The 24,185-nt window shown below is 39.1% G+C and overlaps 1 pseudogene; it reads left to right on the top strand.

The window, feature by feature from the left end:
* The first annotated feature begins 23,818 nt into the window (after positions 1-23,818).
* Positions 23,819-23,908, top strand: LOC135229103 (U6 spliceosomal RNA; annotated as a pseudogene).
* Positions 23,909-24,185: the final 277 nt, after the last annotated feature.

Below are 24,185 nucleotides of genomic sequence, written 5' to 3' on the forward strand. Positions count from 1 at the left end.
ACATCAAAGAAGTGAGACAGAGTGCTATAACTGGTTCAATGGACAGTAGATGTGCATTACAAAAGCTAAATAGTAATTTACCCCAGGAAGCAAGTTGCAGATCTATACAGTATCATATGTAGACCACATAAATAAAAAGCAACCATCGTATGACAGATCCAAGAGCCCTGCACCAAAAGGCAAAATATTTAGAAAAGAAAATAAGAAAAGTTCACCCAATCATGATCTTAGTTTTTTTTTACTTTAACCAACCATAGTCTGTAAGTAATGTACTCCTAATGAATCTTCACCTGTCAAAATTGTAAAAAATGCACTTATTGATTGTATTTCTTTGGATTTTCTGTTAATAGCCTGAGTGCTTGCAGCCAATTTCTCATCTTTGTTTTCTGGTGCGTCACAATAATAATCTTTCCATTGTAGAAGGCTTTAGTGAATGTTGTTTGTCTACGACACACAGAATACATATAATAGGCACGTACATACAGATAAATATTTACTAGCAGTTCACCAGTGACTAGAAGAAAGAGGGAATGAGAATTATAACCAAATGGTTACTGAGGTTCTGTTTGAGGCGATGAAAGATTTTTGAAAATGAATAGTAGTGATTGTTGTACAACATGATGAATGTTATTAATGTACATTTAAAACTGGTAAAAAAGGAAAAACTTACACATGTATTTACCAAAATAAAATTTAAATATAAAAAAATAAAGGCCTTGAAATCCAGTGAAATTTGTTCTCCTGGTTTCAGTTGTGCTTGTGATCTGTGATCCCTTTTTCCTCCCAATTTCTTCCTTTGGAAGTGGAAATATCTACCTCATGCCTGTTACAACACTGTATTTTGGATGCTGATAACTTGCATTCTACAGTTAAAGAGGAATTTTGCCTTCTACAGGTGCATACATGCAATATTGCCCCAGAATGAATCATAAGCAGAATTTCACCCAAAGATACCAAGTCATAATTCCTGGAATGTACAAATGTGCTTTAGTTGGGAAAAAAAGTCTCTGCTAATATAATTAAATTAAGCACCTTGAACGGAGATGATTACCCAGGATTATCCAGGTAGGCCCTAAATATGTGTTCTTATAAGAAAAAGGCAATATGAAATAAAAGACACTTACAGGAAGAGGACACAGAGGTAGAGGCTAGAGGTAAGCTGCCATAGGCTTAGGAATGCAGGGCAGCCTCCAGAAGCTAGAAAAGCAAGGAACAGATTCTTACCTAGAGCCCCTGGTGAGAACACAAGCCTGCCAAAAGAACTGTGGAATAATATATTTCTATTGTTCTAACCCACTAAATTTACACTGGTATGTTATGGTAGCCTTAGGAAACTAACATCCGTTCATTATTCAGATGCTAAAAAACTGGTAATGAAAATAAAACACAAATGAAATAATTATCTTACTGACTTCTCTATCAGAGGGTATAATTATAAAATTAAGGAAAGGTAACAATGGATAAATATTTAAAAAAAAAGATTTGCAAGTGTTGGGAACTCAATTTTACTTTAAGAAAGAAATTGTGATAAGACTGACAGTTTATACCACTGTCCTTGTGAAGTCACCGGACTAATACTCTAATTCGATACTTAACAAATTTATTGAAGGAATGTGCATGCACTCAGTTTGGCTGTTATGGTATACTCCGCTTACAGGCAAAGCAGAGATGTTCAATGTGTTAATGCGCAATACAATTTCACATCAAAGCTATAGAAAGAAAAGACCTGAGATTTATAAGGGTGGCAGTTAACTATGAAAATTCCTTTACACCCGTGGCTGGTTAAAGTAAAAAGTGCCCCATAGTGTTTCCAAGGAGGCACTGGTGTATTCGAACCATGGACACTTTGATTAGCTGCTGACCCCTTAACCACCATTAGTTAGGAAAGTGTAAATAAACAGAGAGAAAAAGACATAATGCCTAGGCACTTACTGAGGAACTTTTTAAAGTAGTTAAAATAACATGTTTATCTATAGGTTCTAATTTATTTTAACAACTCAGTGAAGCTTTTTCCAAGGCCAGCTTCTAGAACACTGTCAACATAACAAGCACGACTGAGCTTTGCTTTTCAGATCCCAACTTTAACAGAAACTGAATGGTTATCAGTTTAATTTCTAAATTCAGTTTAATTTCTAAAATAGGTGCTTAATTTTAGTTCTGAAATCTCCCCAATTAGACCTACTAGCACCTCAAATTTTAAAAGTTCCTCACACATCACTAAGAAACCTGTGATTGCAAGAGACACAACAGTAGGTCTGAATAGTTCAATACACAGAGGTGAATACGAAAATGTACTTATATAGTGGGAAGAGTCTTTTTTCTGGCAATCTCCAGCTAGTGGACAGTCCCTCAAGTTAAAGTGTCCTTTTCGATATTTATTTCCTACTTAATATCTTAGGTCAGAATGTTCCCCTCTCTTAGATAATGTCATTTAATTTGGACTATGTTCATATTCCTCAGTAGATGACAAATTCCTTGGCTTTCTTTGTTTTAACTCTTTCTGAAACTTCAGCCTCTGTCAAAACATGTGGTCAGTAAGATGATTAAACTAGTCTTGCTTTGAAAAAAAGTTAGTTTCCAAAATGATGAGAACTCTATTATACATCCTTCCTAACTCCCCAAAATAGCCTCCCATATCTATAAAGCTCCGTATTTAATTACATGTTTACACCCTGGAGACAGTATCAACAGATTTGCCATTCGCCTAAAGCAACCCTGAAAATATCCTATTGAAATTTCATAACTGTAAAGTCAGATACTTAAGTTGGCTAGGCAAATAAGAATTCATGAAGTGCCTTTGTTTGGTGTATAAATTATGCCCTGGCCAGTGATGGTAATTAACACAAAAGAAGAGGGAAGCAACATCAAATCCAGCTGAATGTTCTATTTGATTTAAAACAAGTGTTTCAATTTCAGCACTTTTGGGTAGCAGTACACTTCCCAGTAGAAGGACCTATGACCAAGACCATTGTTCAGATTAGAACACCTGGATTCTTCTGAGATGGCTGTGCATTTCATGCCCCTCGGGTCTGACTAGCAGGACCTGGTGAGAATCTGGAACCAGTCCTGTCATAGAAAATCCTCACAGTTCTCTCCATTGTTGCTCTCTAGACTCTGACCTGCTGGAGACAGAGACTTCTTTGCTTTCCTGATCTGGGGTTCTGATGACCTGGGACCCCTAGAGCCCTGTGGATGATCCTGGCCAACCTGGTCAGCCCAAGCCCTCAGCCACCTCAAGCAGGAAGGCACTGGAGGAGAAGAGCATCAAAACAGGGCTGGCAGGATCTGGGCCTAACGTGGATGAAAGCCAAAATGATGAAAGACATGCTTTCAAGGATCCATTGCAGGGTCTGATTAAAGAACAAAAGCATATGAGTGCAAGTTTGTTGACCTGACAACAGAAAGCAAAAAGCAGAGGGTCAGCAAAAGAAGAGAGAAGAAGGTAGATTGACACAGTAGCTGCAAAAATGTGCTCAAACATAGCAAATGATTGTGAGGATGGTGCAGGACCAGCAAGTGTTTTATTCTATTATGCATAAAGGATATACATATATATATATACACATATGTCCCTCAGAGAAACCACCTTTCATGTAGTCATGATCTGGTGTGTGTCCTCGGCACTGCCCTCTGCATTGCTGGTTTCCTGGTTTGGTGTAAACACAGCAAAAATAATATTTGTGGCAGAGACAATACCAGAAGCTCACCAAATCTCTCAGTACTGGAACAACATTTGTTTTGAAACCATACATTTGTGCTGATCAGAATATTAGGAAACAATTTGAGCACAAGGTGAATTTAGTATTTGCTGATATAATTTCTGAATGCAAAAAACTGCTCCCAGCTTAAACCCAGCAGTGTAGAAATGCACAAAACACACACACACATCCTTCAAATGTGGGCAAGCCATCCCAATGCACATTTATGCTAGGATCCACATCCATCCACATTTGGGGTTAGAACTTTCTCTTTAAATTCAGAGAACTCATCTTCCACCCTTTCAGACTAATTCACAAGCACAAGCTCTACAAGACTACTTCCATAAGCACACTCCAGATCTTTATCAAGTTATGCGTGGAATTGTGTCCCCAGTAAATGCATATCAATTTGGCTAGGCCATGATTCCCGGTATTGTGTTATTATCCAACATTTTGTCATCTGAAGTGATTTTCCTGTGTGTTGTAAATCTTCCTCTGTGATGTTAATGAGACAGGATTAGAGGGGGTTATGTTAATAGGCAGGACTAGGTTTTGTCTTGAGTTAATCTCTTTTGATATATAAAAGAGAGAAGTGAGCACAGAGACAGAGGGATCTCATACAACCAAGAAAGTAATGTCAAGAGCAGAACATGTCCTTTGGGCCCAAAGTCCCTTCATTGAGATGCTCCTAGACCAGGGGAAGATTGATGACAAGAACTTTCCTCCACAGATGGCAGAAAGAAAAATCGTTCACCTGAGGCTGGCATGTTGAATTCAGACTCCTGGTCTTTTAGACTGTGAGAAAATAAATTTCTCTTGTTAAGTCCATCCCCTTGTGTTATTTCTGTGATAGCAGCACTAGATAACTACGACAAAGAAGGAGTCACGTATTTATTGTAGTTTTTAATTTTTTAGCCACTTTAACTTGTGTGAAACTGTGCTATTGTTTTTATTGGTGCTGTTTTTGTTAGCTGCACTTGAGGCATTCCTGCCTAACGGCGATTCTATGCACAATGAATCTAAACATAGCCTGGTGGCCCTGTGCCATCCCCATAACTAGTTGTGGATCAGTCTTTGGAATCTATGGGGTTTTCATGGGCAGGTTTTTTTAAAGTAAATTGTCAGGCCTTTCTTCCTAGTTCATTTTAGTATGGCAGTCCATTGCAATTTATTCAACATTATAGCAACACACAGACCACTACTGACAGGCATATGGTGGTTGTACATGAGATACATTGACCAGGAATCAAACTCCGGTCTCCACTAAACCTCTAATGCCTCACACTTAGTTCTACTTAAATATTAAAAAAAAAATTACTTTATTTTTGGAAAAAAGTATACACAGCAGATCATACACTCATTCAGCATTTTCTACATGTACAATTCAATGACATTCAGTACATTTTTCATGTTCTGTCACTATTCTAGCTACTTCTCCACATACTGTCTACTTCTCCACATACTGTTTCACCACCATGGACTTAGACTTACTGCCCCATTATCCTACTCATCTGTGCTTTAGAGTTATTGTTGTCAATTTGATTGATATAGTTTTTCTAAAGTGTACCTTGCTCAAGTGAAACATTCTTTACTAAAGCAGCTAAGTTCTTCTTTAGCTTGAGGATGACTTCAGAGGATAGTTTTGGTTCAAGGTCCAAAAATTTTCTCAGGGCAACAGATTCAGGGGATCTTCAAGCCTCAGTGGGTTCACTAAGTCTGCATTCTACAAGACATTTGGAAATCTGTTCTCTATACCCATCTATTGAGTCCTTGATCAAAACTTTCAGTAATAGTAGGTGGGCAGCAACCAGTTCCTTTCATGGTAAAGGAGGTAAGAGTTCATTGAGGCAGTGACTACACCTAGAGTCCAGTTTCTTCTCTGGTTCCTGGGGCTACTTCTGCTGCTGTGGCTCCAGAAGAATAGGAACAATTGTTGTATCTTGAATGACTGATTGCAACATTTTAAGACCCTAGGAACTACTCTGCTGTAGGGTAGAACAGAAAATCTAAAAGCAGTGTAAGGCCAATTGAAAGAACATCCTGACAAAGCCATGAACATAAGCCTTCAAGCCAAGAGACCTAATCTCATGAGATGTTTGGTTGTACCTAAGTAGTTTCAACAGCTGCATTTATTTTTTTGGCTGCTGTTGTAAAATTATATAAAGCATGTTTCCCATTTCACCCTTTTTCTAGTGTACAACTTAGTTATGTCAGTTACATTAGTCATGTTGTATAACTACTTTAATTGATACCAATTTTCCTATAACCATAGGCATAACTCCCACGTGTCTCAGTTTGTCATATTGTGAGGGCTTGCATGTTGCTGTGATGCTGGAAGCTATGCCACCAGTATTCAGACACCAGCAGGGTTGCCCATGGAGGACAGGTTTCAGCTGAGCTTCCAGACTAAGACTAGGAAGAAGGACCTGGCAATCTACTTCTGAAAAACATTAGCCAGTGAAAACCTTATGAATAGCAGTGGAACATTGTCTGATATAGTGCTGGAAGATGAGCCCCCCAGGTGGGAAGGCACTCAAAACATAACTAGTGAAGAGCTGCCTCCTCAAAGCAGAGTCAATGTTAATGACGTAGATGGAGCATAGCTTTCAGGATCTTCATTTCCCGATGTGGGACGACTCAAAATGAGAAGATTATCTGTTGACAATCAGGACCTGGAATGTACAAAGTATGAATCTAGGAAAATTAGAAATTGTCAAAAATGAAATGGAATGCATAAACATTGATATCCGAGGCATTAGTAAGATGAAATGGACTGATATTGACCATTGTGAATCACACAATCATATAGTCTGCTATCCCAGGAATGACAACTTGCAGAGGAATGGCCTTGCATTCGTCATCAAAGAGAACATTTCAACAGCTATCCTGAACTACAATGCTGTCAGTAATAGGATAATATCCATACGACTACAAGGAAGACCAGTTAATACGACTAGCATTCACATTTATGCACCAACCACCAAGGCCGTGGATGAAAAAATTGAAGATTTTTATTAGTTCTGCACCCTGAAGTTGATTGATCATGCAATCGGGATGCATTGATAAGTACTGGTGATTTGAATGTGAAAATTGGAAACGAAAAAGAAGGACCATTAGTTGAATAATATGGCCTTGGTGATAGAAACAATGCTGGAGAGGGAATGATAGAATTTTGCACAACCAATGACTTCTTCATTGCAAATACCTTCTTTCACCAAGGTAAACGGTAACTATACAAATGGACCTTGCCGGACAGGAATGAAATTGACTATATCTTTGGAAAGAGATGAAGGAAAATCTCAATATCATCAGTCAGAACAAGGCCAGGGGCCAGCTGTGGAACATAGATTGCTCCTATGCAAGTTCAAGCTGAAACTGAAGAAAATCAGAGCAAGTCCATGAGACCCAAAATTCGACCTTGAATATATCCCACCTGAGTTTAGAGATCATCGCAAGAACAGATTTGACACGTTGAACACTAATGACTGAAGACCAGATATATTTTGAAATGACATCAAATATGAGGAAAGAGGTCATTGAAAAGACAGGAAAGAAAGACCAAGGTAGATGTCAGAGACTCTGAAACTTGCTCTCAAACATCGAAATTCTCTTACAATAAAGAGAACTTGTTTACAGTTCTTTTGTAATTGGGATCCACTCGATTACTGATAACTACAGCAAAGCAGCAATTTCTTTTTTCATCTTTTGCCTCAAAAGGGTCTCCACCTAGTTGGAAGTGGTCTTTCAACAGCTTCCCTGGAGCTATAAGATCTTGGAGATTAGGAACTGTGGGCTGAGAAGGCCTGATCTTGCCCTTCCCTACCTACCTTTTAACTCATGGTAGAAGGCAAGATTAGGTCATTCTAATTCATTTACATATGTTTAAGTCGACCTAGACATTTTCGAAAGGCAAAACAACTGATTTCTTTCCCTTTTACTGTTCTAGAACTGTTACTTTTACTTTAAGACAAAAGCCCCTTTTTGTTGTTGTTGCTTGGTATTTTCTACACTCTCAGTTTCAATGGCTTTTTTCTTTACACCAGCTGCACTGGTCTCTTTCTAAAGGGGTGTGGGGCCTTCTTGGCTCCTGTGGCGTTGGTCTCTTTCTTTGTTTTCTTGGGGGATGGCCTTTAGCCTGTAATGCTGCAGTTAGGAAGGCTGCCTGGCATTTTTGGTCTAACTTTTTCCTTTTCCTTATCTCAGTTAAAATAAATTTGGCAGATCAGCTCTACTAGCTGAGAGATTTTTATCCCTATACGTCCTTGTTTTTCTGAATCTTTCATTTTCTTTAACCAAAAATAAGAGAAGAATTTAATAAGAGAGGAATTGCCGATGTTTAAGAATGCACCCTAGGAGTGAAACTCCTGGCATGTTCTCTTGATTTCTTATTCTGTCCAATCAAATGTTCTCAAGAAGCTAGCTTTTATTTTTAGCTTTATTTTATACCACCAGCTTTTTCTTTTAGTCTGGTAGGAATTTATTTGTTTCTTGCACTGTAGCCAAGAGTTTTCTCAGCTCCTGAGAGAACCTCCTTTTGAAATCTTAACATTCTGCCCAGAGTGTTCTCTGTATTGTGATTTAAATGCCAGTCCAGGCTGAAAATCTGCTCTCCCTGTACATCTCCTTCTTCAGCCCAATCGATAAATTCTCAAGAGTCTCTATAAGTATGTTCTAATTTAACCCAAATTTCTTTTCATCAATTAATTTCTATGCATCACACACAAATTACACATAAGACACAGACAGAGGCAATGAAGATAATCTTGCAGTCTCGATCTCCCAGCCAGCCAGCCAGGTTATGGAGGTGATCTTGGCAGTCTCAACCTCCCAAACAGCTCCAGTCACATATGAGATGAAGAGGCAGGCAGACAGTGCTCAGACCAGACAAGCCAGAAAGGGAAAGGAAGAATGAGGATGATCTTAGCAAGGTCTAACACATTAGAAGGAGTGTCTGAATCTCCACTTCACTCTTCCAGATATGTCCTATCCCCAATACCAGATGAAGGGGGCTTTAATCTCCTAAGCTGAATGTATAGAGATGTCCACTCCCCAGAACCAGGGTGTACCAACCAAAGACAGACAACAACCAGACACACAAAAACAATGGCCACCACACACTCCTATGCCTACCCAAACAGTAGAGTAACCAAGAGTCCCTCTTTGAGATCCTATCCACAGGGACTGTCACCTAAGTGGCCACTCTCCTCAGAAACCAAGAGTCCAGGTCCAGTTCAGGAAGTCACACTGCCCCACCCTATCTGCCTTGGCTCTGAATGCAACAGGGAGAGGGTCAGGGACTCACCTCAGGATCCTGTTTAGGTCTTGCCCTCACCGACCTCTTTGGTGAGGTTGGGGACCAGCAGTGCTCCAGCAAGCCCAGGTCTAGCAACAGCCTCCAAGGACAGAATCCCCAGTGGCCACTTAGTAGAACCATCAATCAGGCCCAGGCCCCACAACAGGGCCACCGTATCTCCAACAGCTAGAGATCCCCATATGGTCCACCAAATTGTTACCGCAATTTTGTGAGTTGGAACCACCTGCTGCAAAAAGCCAATTCTTGAGACAGGGGTGAGGTGGGTAGCAAGAACTTTATTATATATACTGGTATATGGAGACAGAAGGGAATAATCTCCCCTTAAAGCTGTCTGTCTCAAGAAACTGGGGTTTAGCTGGGGTTTTATTGGGAAAAGGGTTTTAGGAATTTGTGGAAGGTCCATTCTCTTTCTGTGTGGTTTAGGTGATCACGTCTCAAACATGTTGATCATTTCCTGTCACTACTCCATCAGCCCAGGGGGTGACTCGTGCCATCCTGATGAGCACCTCCGTGTTTGACAGGCTTAGATAGATATCACTTGTTTTTCTAAGGTCCTGGGGGAAACACTGGTTAACATATAAATTTTAGAGGAGCTAACAGCAAAATCATGCTTGGAGACAAAGACAGGCTAGGGAAGGGAAAAATGGCACATGCTCTGTTCAAGATATGGCTGAGCAGCCTGTACTAAACCAACCATGAGCCACCTGTAATCATGAACACGTTGGCATTAAAAAAAAATGAAGTCACCATATACTGATATGTTGAATATTTCTCTTAAAACTTGTACTCTTCCATTTCTCCTACACTTAAGACTTTAAGTCTAAAGAGGTGCTTCTTAGAAATCATTTCCCCTAGTAGATGTCTGTCTCAAAGCCAGGGAAGCAGTAGTGACAGGCTCCTGAAAACAGAGAAATGTACCATCTTCCCAAAGACAGTGTGTGGGCACCTGTGCAAGGTATTCTTACATGCTTATTCTCTCTGGTCCTCTGTGGCTCAGTGCTGGTGAAGACCTAGATGGGATACCAACACCGCTGTATTTTGCTGGAACTTTCACAGTTGGCCAAGTTAATCTGTGAAATGCCCTGCAAGGATGTTAAAGGAAGAAAGAGCAGGTACTGAATGAGTTCACCTCAACACTGAAGTCTTTTAAATAACAGCTTCATCTTTCGGTCTTAATCGAGACAGAGCTAAAATACGGAATTCCTTTAAAAAGGGAGGAGGGCAGTAAAATGAAAGTGACAGAGGAGGATGTTAACAAGAGTGACTCTAGGTTGCTTGTTCTTGTTCAGCTCAATTAGGAAGAGTTCTGTGCTAGAAAGGGAACAAGAACACACAATGGGGAATATGGGGTACTGGGCCTGTGTAAGGGCTCTGCCACTTGGTTACCAATGATTCCCTCCAGAAAGCTTGAATGTGAGAGGACCAGCTAAACTCTGCTCTGCACTTCCTAATTCTGCTGCTGAGATGGCATGACTGTAAAGGGAAGGGCATTCCAGCCTTGCAAATAAACTCTCCTGGCTTCCAAATTCTGGCCTGGGCATTGAATGGTCCTGAGGACAAACTGCTGAGCCTAGTGTACCAGTACTAGGTTTGCTACTGAAAAATACAGAGCATTCGGTAAAATTTGAATTTGAAATAAATCATGATTTAAAAAATTATAGTATTAGTTTGTTCCAAATATTGCAGAGGACATAACTAATACTAAAATATTTCACTTGGTGTCCTACTTCTATTTGCTAAGTCTGTTAACTCTGCTTAGTTCCATTAACTGAATAATGGATAATACCTAACCTATTTCATGGGGGTTTTGTAAGTGTTAACTGAGATAATATATTTAAAGCATAAAATATTTGACTAGATAAATAGCATTAAAATCCCTTCCAGTACTCCTTGTTACAGAGATAACATTATTAATATTTTTTAAGCGACTCATCAAAAGAAAAAGGGAGGAAAGAGAAAAAGCTAGGAAGGAATGAGGAAAGGATTCAAATAGAGAGAGACCTACCAGCAGTTCTTCCTGAAGTTTAAGATTCACTGAACATACGTATAATTAAAGTGACTTTAACATCAACATGCTTGACTACACAGGAATTCTGAAAACTTCATTAAATACTAACAGGACTTTTAATTTTACAGCCTTAGAGCAGTATGCGTTTGGTGTGCCAGTGTCAGGCAGTGGCAGATAGATGCAAATATGGCTGGAATTAGAGAAGAGAGCAAAAAGTACAGATAAAACTTAATTGATTGATACACTAAAATATAAATAACACAAACAATTATTTCTTTCTCTAGATACCTCTGTGTCTTAAAAAAAATCCCTTTTCTCAAGTAAGAGAAAATACAAACACCCAATGTACTCCTGGGGATTAAGACTAAAATCCCTAACAAAAAGAAGGAAGCTAGAAATTAAGACTCTAGATTCAAATAGAAATTGGGGGTGGGGGAACATTTTTCCATGACTGGCTTGGCTCTGTATTGAAAGTTACTACACTTTTGATGTATATGACTGGCTGCCTCACCTCTCATATTGTTCAACATATTAAGGCATTGCTTGTACTGTGATCCTTATTTCTGCCACATTATGAAACTCAGCACAAAGGAAGAACACAAACCATCATAAAGACTGTGAAAGCAAATTATTAAGGTAAGCAAAATTCCAAGGCAATTCATCAGTCAGTTAAAACAAGATGGCTGAGTAGCATCAGCAAGATACAAGAGCAGACTGCTCCCAAGTCTGTCTTCTGCCATGAAAACATCAAAAAACAAGCAGCAACAGAACTAACTTTGCTAGAATTCTGGAAAAATAGTCAAAGCTTTACAACTACCAAGTGAACACTAAAAAAAGGTAACTTGAAAATAGTAGGCAAGCTTTCTTTTCTTTTATGTTGTTGTTGTTGTTGCCTGTGGCCCATCCCCTGCCAGGGATGGCAACCAGGTTAAAGATTGTGGCCCATGGCATTGTGGAACTGGAATAAAATCACAGGTTCCCACTGATCTCAGTCAAGGTTGGAGCAAAACGCACTTAAGGTGATATGAGGGTGCCATCTGGAGGCTGAATTTTGCTATGACAGTGCTGTGGGGAGATCCCAGAAAAGTCTGATCTGGACTGGGTGGGACTGCCTTATGAAAGAATGCTACAAGTGTGCTAATGGGCAGTTCTTTGAAAATCAATGTACAGATGCTGGGGACCATCCTCCAGTAGTTTCAAACTTTGATGACCATGACACACAGTAAGAAGTCATTTCTCATCAACAGTTTCACAAAACAGTATCACCCTGTACTGTTGCTAGTTGTCAAGTTGGACTCATGGTGACCCCATGTGTGCAGTTCCAGAGGGGGCAAAGCATAACTTATTATAAAATTATTTAGTTTTTCTCGTCTCATTTGTCTGGTGGCTACATGAAGGAACAACACTACAAGTTTGTCTCTATTTTCATAAAGTCACTTGAGGTAGAAAAATGGAAGGCAATATATGAAAACATCATAAGGCAAATAACTGAGCCATAGTTGCCCGAGAAAAAGGATGCTACTGAAGTAGTAGGTAACAAAAGGCCTGGGAAGACAAGCTGAGATGAAAGTTTCTTTGAGAATTTAGAGCACTCAAAAGCACTGAAGTTTTCCAGGAAATTTAGAAAGGTGACAAAAATCATTGCTGAGGAAGCCCAAGTATTGAATTGCTAGGCAAAGACTTTAAGACAACTAACTTTAATATGACCTAAGTTTTTTTTTTTTTTAATGTACAATGAACTAAAGAAATCAGAAAAATTATATATGGACAAAATGAGAACAACAATAAAGAGAAAGAAATTACAAAAAGGAATCATACTGACCAAGCACCTCATAGAACTAGATTTCTGGGATTGAAGGATTAGGGCCCTAGTCTTGTAGAACATCTCAGTCAATTTGCGTAATTAGTTTTTAAAGTTATGCTCTACATTCTACTTTGGTGAATAGTGTTTGGGGTCTTAAAAACTTGCAAGCTACCACCTGAGATACAATTATTGGTCTCTGCTCATCCAGAGCAAAAAAGAAAGAAGGAAGCCAAAGACTTGAAGAAGAAATTAATCTATAGGAATAACAGTCTACAGAAACCATGGTCTCATCTACCCTGAAAACAGCAGACCTAGATGGCACCTGGCTATCACTACTGACTTTTTTAATCGAAGCCACAATAGGTAAACCCTGATAGAATGGGAGAAAAATGTGGAACACAAGCTCACATTCCTTAAAGTCAAACAAACAAAAAACAGACCTATTGGACTGGTTGAAACTGAAAGACTCCCCAAGACTACTGCCCTGAGATACCTTTTAAGCCTTGAACCAAAACCAATCCCTGATATTACATTGTAGCTAAACAACAAATTGGCTCATAAAATAATGAATATCACTCATAAGTAATTTTGCTCCTTTAAAAAATCACTGATATGAGACCAAACTGTCACCAATTACTTTAAAACAAAGATGAAAATGTAAGAGAACAGGGATGGAAACAGGACAATCAGAACAGATGTAATGAGAATGCATGTGATATTGTGAAGAATATAACCAATATCAGTGAATAACCTGTGCAGAAACTGTTAAATGGGAACCTAAACTGCTGTGTAAACCTTCACTAGAAACATAACATTGTTAAAAAGAAAAAAAAAATGGGAGAGACAGAGAGAAACATACTGAAATTCTGAAGGTGAAAAGTTGAATAACTAAAACAAAATAATTCACTGAAGGAGCTCAACAGCAAATTTGATCAGTCAGAAGAAAGAACCAACAAACATCAAGATAGGGTGGTTGAAATTATCCATTCTGAGAAGAAGAGAAGGAGGTGAAAAGAAAGAAAAAGGGAAAAAGGAGGATACGATTGAATAGTATCTAAGGAACCTGTGAGATACCAGCAATTGGGCCACATACCTCTTATGGAAGTTCCAGAAGGAGAAGAGGGAAGGGTAAAAAAAATAGAGATAATGGCTGAAAATTTCCCAGTTTTGATTGCAGACAAATCTATACATTCAAGAAGTTCAAGGTACGTTAACCAAAATAAACTCAAAGAGATCTACACTGAAACAGCTTGGCTAGGCCATGATTCCCAGTATTGTGTTATTATCTACTGTTTTGTCATCTGATGTAATTTTCCTATGTATTGTAAATCCTACCTCTATGATGTTAACGAGGTGGGATTAGTGGGGTTATGTTAATAAGGTGGAACTCAGTCTACAAGATTAGGTTGTATTTTAAACCAAACTTTTTTGAGATATATAACTGAGAAGCTGGCAGAGAGACAGGGGGACCTCATACTAGCAAGAAACAAGAACCAGGAGAATAACATGTCCTTAGGATGAGAAGTCTCTGTGCTGAGAAGCTCCTAGTCCATGGGAAGATTGATGAGAAGGCCTTTCTGACACAGAAGGCCAGGATAGAGCAGACAGAGAGTGAGAAAGCCTTCTCCTGGAGCTAAGGCCCTAAATCTGTGAGAGGAAAAACTTTTTGGTCAAAGCCATCCATTTGGGTGTTTTTGTTAGATAACTAAAAGGCCCCATAATCTGGAACAAGACAAGAATACCCACTTTTGCTTTTGCTGTTCAATATTGTACTGGAAGTTTACCCAGAGTAATTAAGCCAGAAAAAGAAATAGAAGACCTCCAAATTGAAAAGGAAAAAGTCCATTTATTTGCAGATGACATAATTCTATATTTAGAAAAACCCAAAGAATCCTCTAAAAAGCTACTAGAGTTAATAAATAAATGCAGCAAATGTAGAGAATACAAGATAACAAACATAAATCAGTTGTTTTACATACCACCAATGAAGGATACAGAAAAGAAAATTAAGAAAAGAATTCTGTTTATAATAGTAACTAAGAGAATAAAATATCTAGAAATAATTTAACCAATGAGGTGTAAGACTTGTTGTGGTACAATGGGTTTCTTTTTATGGACATTCTGGCCCTGGGCTTGTAACTCTCCCAAAATGATTGTTCAGGTTACAATCTTGCAAGTGACTGGTCAGGTTACTATCCACATAAGCAGACTCCAATGATTGGTTGATTTACAATGCATCCTATAGTTGACTTTACCAGGCTTTGACCCTTCCCCTGCCCCCCACCCAACTGACCTATCATATACTCTAATTGGTTAGGGAACCCACTTTGTAATTATCAAGGAGTATACATGCTAGCTTATAAAAACCCTAGAACACAGAGATTCAGATGGTGCTTCCTGATCAATGAGAGAGAGGAGAGGAGGAGCCCTGCTCTATAATCAACTAAACACTAACAAATTTTAATGACCCTAAATTAGGGAGAACAGTTGAATTCACATCCTCCAACTCCTTGGCTCTCTATTTTAAGCATCTCAGGAAACATGCAGGGAGAGGGGCTCTCAGACCACTCCCTCTCTCTAACTGCAGTATCTTTCCCAGTAGCCCTGATGCCAAATTTTCTTCTTCCAGAGCTAATGTTACTAGGCAGATTGTTCTGAGATTCATGTCTACAATAACCAAGAGCCAAAAAATAAGGACTGAATTTTTTTTATATACATTTCAACAATCATTTCCATCCCTCATTCATAGGAACAAATTTCTTTCAGCAAAATAATACAAATATGTAAATAATCTTCCAATGCTAAATAAGAATATATGCACAGGAATCTGGAATTTTTTTTTTTTGGTGAAAATCTACACAGCAAAACCTGTTCCTATTTCAGTTTCTGGACATAATGATCGGTGACACTGATTACCTTCTTCACATTATCTCAACATTCTAAGTCTCAACATCTTACAGAGGCATACTTGGCTAGAAAATAAAATGAAAGTCTTTAGCTCAAAAAGGAGCATTATCTGACACCATGTTATGTTTTATACATGTCTCTCTCATCTCTGTGCTTTTCTTTAGCCATATGTATCTCTATAAACTGAAAATCTTGGCATCTCTGCACCCCTAATTAGGTGATATGATCAAGTGCATCAATTACCATCCCTCTTTTCAGCCAAACTATTATTCACACTAACTAAAAACACACAACATATTAAACAGTGCACAAAGCAGACACATGGCTGTGCCATCTGGTCTCACAATCTGAATTAGAGACAAAAAGCAAAATGAGAAGCTGGGTTCACTCTGGGGTGGCCAGACATCTCAGTGTTCAAATTGTAGGTCAAGTCTCCAAAGTCCAACTCTTATCTTCAACTCAGCCACAAGCAAAAGAACACAACCACTGTCCCTGAAACTTAAGCAGAACCCACAAGTTTGCTGCACTGATCCCAAGGCAAATGAAACCGATCAACATTTTCATTCCCAGCCCTAAAACCTTTCCTAGTTCCCGACAGGACATTACATTCCTTTAAGATAATAATGTGGCACAAATCTAAGCAGCTCCTGTTCACCTGACGATGAGACTAAGTTGTCATTTCTCTGCTATCACCACAATGGAAGTAAATGAAAAGACAGGAAAATATTAAGAACTTAATCCTCAATGAGCCTAGGCTCAGTCACCAAGCTCACAGAGCATCTGAGAGCAGAAGGAGATTCAACACGTACTGGCAGAAGTTGTCCTGTGTGAGCAAAAGGCAATCAGCAGAAACCACACTACATACCCCAGGCTTTGGTCTTAGGTTTCAGTGCAGTGAGGTCAGCTTGATAAAAAGGAACAAAATACAGTAAAAATCACATTGTGGGCAAAGTCACCAACTGGCATGTTGAAATAATGAAAGCCATTAAATTCTAAAAGAAATACATAAAGCTTTTATGAATGCTTTTATGCAACTCAGTAGTCACCATGACTATTCATATAAAAACAATAATAATAATTGATAAACTACACTAAAGTACAGCTTTTAAAAATATTCTCCTTGGGCACATTCTGACAGAGTAAATGAATTTATTCACTATGCAAAGATGGGCTTACAACTTAACCAACAAAGGTGAACAATAACTCCAAGGCCACTTACAGCTGTTTCTGTCATGCCACATGAAAAACAAGACAAAAAAATAGTAGAAAGTGAAAAACTGTAGAATTTAAACAAATAATTTTAAGCACACTGTGATACAGTAAAAATATCAAAAAAGTAGAAGAGAAAACTTAAGGTTTTGTGGGTTTAGATTAGGAAATACCAATGGGTAAATGAAAACAAAAAGTGTTTCAAACCATGACACATTTGACTTTTAAAATCTAGGAAGACAAAGGTGTACTAAAAACATGAAAATGCCAAAGATTACAGGCTATTTTCCCACTTCTATTTTTCCCTGAAGTGCCTAAGTGGTGCAAATGGTTAAGCACAGACTATTAGCCTACAGATGGTCAGTTTGAACCCACCAAGAGGTTCCTCAGAAGACAGTCCTGGTAATCCGCTTCCAAAAGTCACAGACTTGAAATCTTATGGAGCAGTTGCCATGACTGAGTTAGAATGGTCTCAACGGCAACTAAAAACAATTATCTCCCCTCAGAATGACTGAAACTACAATGAAACAACGTGTAGAGCTTGCCTAGTAGGTTCAGCTAAGGTTTGAATTTTAGCACCCTAAAATGGGATAGAAATTGCTTGGTGTCAAATGTGGACAATGTTGTTCTTGGAAAGACTGAAAAGTCTCAAGGGCCTACGTGACCTTGGGCATCAATAAACAACGGTGTGTGTGTAGGTGTGTGTGTGTGACTGAAGACCATCTCCAATTTTACAAAGCTAATAATTCTAGGTTTCGGTGTTGCTGTAAGTACCAACGGAGGCAAGGAGTCATCCTGTATCCATGTCTGAAGCTTGTTACCCAACCAGCCCTCTGGGAGCATCCAAGAGAACATCAATTGTTTCAAGTCTATAAAAAAGAACACAACTGATAATGGCATGCAGGAATCCACCACCTGGTAGTAGCATCGAAGCAGCATAAACAAATACCTCTGACTGACTCTAAGAATTATGATCCTTCATGATGATGCCAGAATGGGAATGGAAAATCAACAAAACTTAGAAATTGACACTCAAAAATTAAGTCAGCTCTTCTCTCTCCCAGCCCGTCTTTCCTCTGGCCCAAAGGTGTTCTTGTTCCTTGTTTTGACTTTTTGCAAAACCTGATTGATACCCTTGTATCTGAACCTTTCTTCTCTCCCTCCATCTCTATGCCCCTCCTCCTTTTCTCTCTCTTTCTCTACACACATACACACACACACAATATGTATTTCATAAGCAGAAAAATGGTGGTGACAGTAAGAGATAATAAAAGGCACCTTGTTCTAGCACAGAAAATTCTCTATAATAGGGAAGCCAGGGCTCAGACAAGTGAAGGGATGCGCTCAGGCCACACAACTAGCCAGCTGACAGGGTAGGAATAGAATCCAGGTCTCCAAAGAGGATAGTTAGTCCTAAGTTGTTTCCACTATGCCACACAGGTTATGTGCGCGAGTTTTATCTCTACCTTTTGCTGCTAAACTGTTCAATAGCTTAATATATTATCAGAATTCCTTGACCTATTGATCTCTGGACCAGGTGAATTCTTCGTTTTGAAGGGCTGCCTTGTACATTGAAGGCTGTTTAGCAGAATCCCTGGACTCTACCTCCCAGATCTCAAAAGCACTTATTCCCCAGTTGTGACAAGCAAAAAAAAAAAAAAAAAAGGTACATAGCCAAGTGTACCTTTGCCCCGGTTGAAACCCAATGTGCTATATTAATTATCATTGTTCACTTAAATGAAATGGCTAAAACATTTTGTGCTGTGTAAATAAAACTTCATTAAATGGGCTGAATGAACTTCAGGGATGAGAGTTTCTTAATCCTTTCTAACACTTAAGAAAGAAAAGATGCCAGAGGTTTGACTCAGAAGGGTACACGGGACAAGATGAGAATGGCCAAAGCCCCAGCTCTGCTTTGTTCACATGTCGTCAGCAGGAAAGGTCTCAAGAACAGTAGTTTGGTTTTCCATCTGGGCTACAAGACTCCTTAAGAAAACTGAGAACTTCTAGCACAAAGTTGGAATTGACAAAACTCTGAAAGAATGAATGTTTTGGAAGGCTAACCGAACTTTCACATTTCTACATGTCTTTCAGTTTGAAGACAACCAAAGAAATCATTGTATTAAAATTAGCTGGCACTTATTGGTACATCTTTTACTCAGTTTCTTTCATTTCCATTTTTTTACAGAATTATGTCCTTGATAACTGCAAAAGAAGTCAAAGGGGCAAAGGGTTGTGGACTTTCCTAATTGCTACACCTAGGCCCCAGTCTCCAAAATGGTCTTCATGGGCACACACATAATGTTCCATCTTGACACACACCCTGCAGTGCTCATTAAGGCCATATTACATTTGTCATCTTCATTAGTGAGTGCTTCAAATCCTCTTCACTTTCAGCAAGCAAGGTTGTGTCATCTGCATAACACAGATTGTTTATGAATTTTCCTCCAATCCTGGTGCCCCATTCTTCTTCATATAGTCCAGCTTCTCATATTATTTGCTCAATTTACAGATTAAATAGGTACGGTGAAAGAATACAACCCTGACGCACACCTTTCCTGACTTTGACCAATCAGTATCTCCTTGTTCTGTCTGAACAACCGCCTCTTGCTCTATGTAAAGGTTCCTGAAGAGCACAGTTAAATGTTCTGGAGTTTCCACTGTTCACGATGTTATCTATAGTTTATTATGATCCACACTTGCCTTCGCATAGTCAATAAAACACAGGTAAACGTCCTTCTATTGTTCTCTGCTTTCTGCCAGGATCCATCTGACATCAGCAATGATATCCCTGGTTCCACGTCCTCTTCTGAAACCAGCCTGAATTTCTGGCAGTTCCCTGTCAATAAACTGCTGCAGCCTTTTTTGAATGATCTTCAGAAAAATTTTGCTTGCATGTGATATCAATGATACTGTTCTATAATTTCCACATTTGATTGTATTGCCTTTCTTGGGAAGAGACATAAATATCGATTTTTTCCAATCAGTTGGCCAGGAAGCTGTCTTCCATATTTCTTGGCATAAAGGAGTGAGCACCTCCAGCGCTGCATGAATTTGTTGAAACATCTCAATTGCTATTCCACCAATTCCTGCAGCCTTGTTTTTCACCAGTGCCTTCAGGGGAACTTGGACTTCTTCCTTCAGTGCCATCAGTTCCTCATCATATACCACCTCTTGAAATGGTTGAACATCGACTAACCCTTTTTGGTATAACAACTCTGTGTATTCCTTCCATCTTCTTTTGATGCTTCCTGCACCGTTTAATATTTTCCCCATGGAATCCTTCACTATTGCAACTCAAGGCTCAAATTTTTTCCTCAGTCCTTTCCGCTTGAGAAATGCCAAGTGTGTTCTTCCCTTTCACTTTTCCATCTCCAGCTCTTTGCACATGTCATTATAATACTTTGTCTTCCTGAGCCGCCCTTTGAAATCTTCAGTTCTTTTACGTCATCAATTTTTCCTTTTGCTTTAGCTGCTCAACGTTTGAGAGCAAGTTTCAGAGTCTCCTCTGACATCCATCTTGGTCTTTTCTTTCTTTCCTGTCTTTTCAATGGCCTCTTGCTTTCTTCATGGATGATGTCCTTGATGTCATTCCACATCTTGTTGCATCAAATCTTTTCTCCAGGTGGTCTCTAAATTCAGGTGGATACACTCAAGGTCTTATTTTGGCTCTTCTGGGGTTGCTCCGATTTTCTTCATTTTCAGCTTAAACTTGTACATGAGCTGTTGATGGTCTGTTCCACAGTTGGCCCCTGGCCTTGCTCTGACTGATGATATTGAGCTTTTCTGTAGTCTTTTTCCACAGATGTAGTCAATTTGATTTCTGTGTGTTCCATCTGGTGAGGTCCATGTGTATAGTCACCATTTATGTTGGTGAAAGAAGGTATTTGCAATGAAGAAGTCGTTGGTCTTGAAAAGTTGTATGATTCGATCTCTGGCATTGTTTCTATCACCAAAGCCGTATTTTCCAACTACTGATCTTTGTTTCCAACTTTCGCTTTCCAATCACCGATAATAATCACTGTATTTTGATTGCATGTTTGATCAATTTCAGACTGCAACAGCTGATAAAAATCTTCCATTTCTTCATCTTTGGTCCTAGCGGTTGGTATGTAAATTGGATAATAGTAGTATTAACTGGTCTTTCTTGTAGATGTATGGATATTATCCTATCACTGACAGTGTTGTCTTCAGGATACATCTTGAAACGTTCTTTTTGATGATGAATGCAACACCATTCCTCTTCAAGTTGTCATTCCCAGCATAGTAGGCTATACAATTGTCTGATTCAAAATGGCCAGCACCAGTCCATTTCAGCTTGCTAATGCCTGGGATATCAATGTTTATGCATTCCATTTCATTTTTGATGATTTCCAATTTTCCTAGATTCATACTTCATACATTCCAGGCTCTGATTATAATGGCTGTTTGCAGCTGTTTCTTCTCCTTTTGAGTCGTGCCACATTAGCAAATGAAGGTCCCAAAAGCTCTACTCCATCCACATCATTAAGGTCAACTCTACTTTGGGGAGGCAGCTCTTCCCTGGACATCTGTTGAGTGCCTTCCAACCTGAGGGGCTCATCTTCCAGTATATCAGACAATGTTCTGCTGCTTTTCTTAAGGTTTTCACTGGCTAATTCTTTTCAGATGTAGACTGCCGGGTCCTTCTTCCTAGTCTGTCTTAGCCTGGAAGCTCAGCTGAAATCTGTCCTCCATGGGTGACCCTGCTGGTATCTGAATACCAGTGGCATAGCTTCCAGCATCACAGCAACATACGAGCCCCCACAGTACAACAAACTGACAGACACATGGGGGTACAGCGTTCAGTTGGGATTGCACCTCAACATAAAGAAAACAAAAATCCTCACAACTGGGTCAATGAGCAACATCATGATAAACGAAAAAAAGATTGATGTTGTCAAGGATTTCATTTTACTTGGATCCACAATCAATAGCCAAGGAAGCAGCAATCAAGAAATCAAGAAACACATTGCATTGGGTAAATCTGCTGCACAGGAACTCTTCGAAGTGTTGAAGAGCAAAGGTGTCACTTTGAAGACTAAGGTGCACCTGACCCAACCCATGGTATTTTCAATCACATCATATGCATGTGAAAGCTGGACAATGAATAAGGAAGACCAAAGAAGAATTGACTCCTTTGAATTGTGGTATTGGAGAAGAATATTGAATATACCATACTCTGCCAAAAGAACAAACAAATCTGTCTTAGAAGAAGTACAACCAGAATGCTCCTTAGAGGCAAGGATGGTGAGACTTCACCTTACATACTTTGGACATGTTGTCAGCAGAGATCAGTCCCTGGAGAAGGACATCATGCTTGGCAGAGTACAGGGTCAACAGAAAAGAGGAAGACCCTCAAAGAGGCGGGCTGACACAGTGGCTGCAACAAAGAGCCCAAGCATAACAAGGATAGTAAGGATTGCTCAGGACTGGGCACCATTTCGTTCTGTTGTACATAGGGTCTCTGTGAGTCAGACCTGGCTCGACAGCACCTAACAACAACACATTTATGATGACTAGAAAGGTACGTCATGTTTGATAAAGTGGAGGGTCAGAGAAAACCAGGGAAAGCCTCCATGAGATGAACTGACATGGTCAACTGAGCAATGGGCTCAAACATACAAACTACTGTTATACACAAGGTGGCAAAAATCAGAACAGACCTAAGGGCAACTAACAACCGCAATAACATTATCTTTCTCTGAATGTGGAACATATTGTGGTACTTAGCTCATTTTCAACAATTAAATACTTTCTGACAACAGGCCCAATACACAGCAAAGATTACTTTGTCAATTGACATTATCTTTCTGGATGCAAAAAGCCTCACAAACTATGCAGACTAGCACAGGGTTGCACCCTTCCTAACAATTTAGACTTATACAACCTAATAACCATTCAAATCTTAAAATTAGAAAAAACCTAGTGAATCATCTAATGCAGAGTAATTTCCATTTAGAAAAGAGGAAATTACAGGCCTAAACAAACAGGAGACTAGGAGCTCTTCTGGATCTTGTCAGGGCGGTTTCTTAACTGAGTAACTTACTTAAAAAGGAGAATGCAGACAGATTTTTTTGCAAATTACTTTTGTGGTAAGCAGCCCCTCCCCTCTGTAAAGGCTGCATCTCTGACTTGCTTCTAACCAATAGAATATAACAGAGTAATGGAGTGTCACTTTTAAGATTAGGTTATAAAACTGTTTCTTCTGTCTAAGGGAGCTCTCTGGCTCATGTGAATGCTCATTTCTCTCTCTTTCACCTGTCTGTTAGTTTCTAACCCATATCGGTATTGCCAACCCCCACTTGGACAGCCTAGAAAAATCATGTGATGAAAACCCGAAGTCAGCCAGCAGACCTGTGAGGTTGGAAAAGGATTCTCCAACCCTAGCCAACAACTTGGGAAACCTGTGCTAAAGATCCAACTAAATCTTTACATACCTCTGACAGACAGAAACAATAAAATAACAATGTTTGTTGTTTTAAGCTGCTAAATTTTCAAATATTTTGTTAAAGAACCATACATAAGCAATAAAACTTTCCACTGCTTTTAAAGTGTTTAATAAGTTACTGTACAAATAATTTTAATTAAGTTCAAAAATACTGTGACTCAACTATTGTTCATATCTAGGACTCACAACCCATTCAATTCAATTATTCTTGGCAGTTATTGATCAATTTCATTATCTTTCAGAAAAAAATACACCTAATTTGTAAATTAATTCATCAAACTGTATCATGCTTCTAGAAGAACAGGAAAATATTGATGTCTTAGGCTCATACCATAATAGGTTAAGTACATGTAAAATGCTGGTCTACTGCCAGTCTACAAAAAAGACTGTGACAAAAGGAGAAAAATTAGTGCTTACTTTAGCAGCACATGTACAGAGAAGATTCACATGGCCCCTGCACAAGGATGATACTCAAATTCTTAAAGCATTCCGTGCTTTTTTTTTTTGAAGAGTGTGCTTCTTAGTTTAAGTAGATGCACAAGACTAAGTGGGCAGCTGCTGTGTGGGGGCAGGAGGAGAAAAGCAGAAAGGGGCAGTAGCTTGATGGATGGACATGGAAAACCTGGGCTGGAAAGGAGGAGTGTGCTGTGTCACATTATCGGGATAGCAACTACGGTCACATAAAATGTGTGTATAAATGTTTGTATGAGAAACTAACTTCAGCTATAAACTTTCACCTAGTGCACAATAAAAAAATTTAGAGAAAAAGTGGGATA

This window comes from Loxodonta africana, chromosome Y (assembly GCF_030014295.1).
Source record: "Loxodonta africana isolate mLoxAfr1 chromosome Y, mLoxAfr1.hap2, whole genome shotgun sequence".
Lineage (NCBI taxonomy): Eukaryota > Metazoa > Chordata > Mammalia > Proboscidea > Elephantidae > Loxodonta > Loxodonta africana.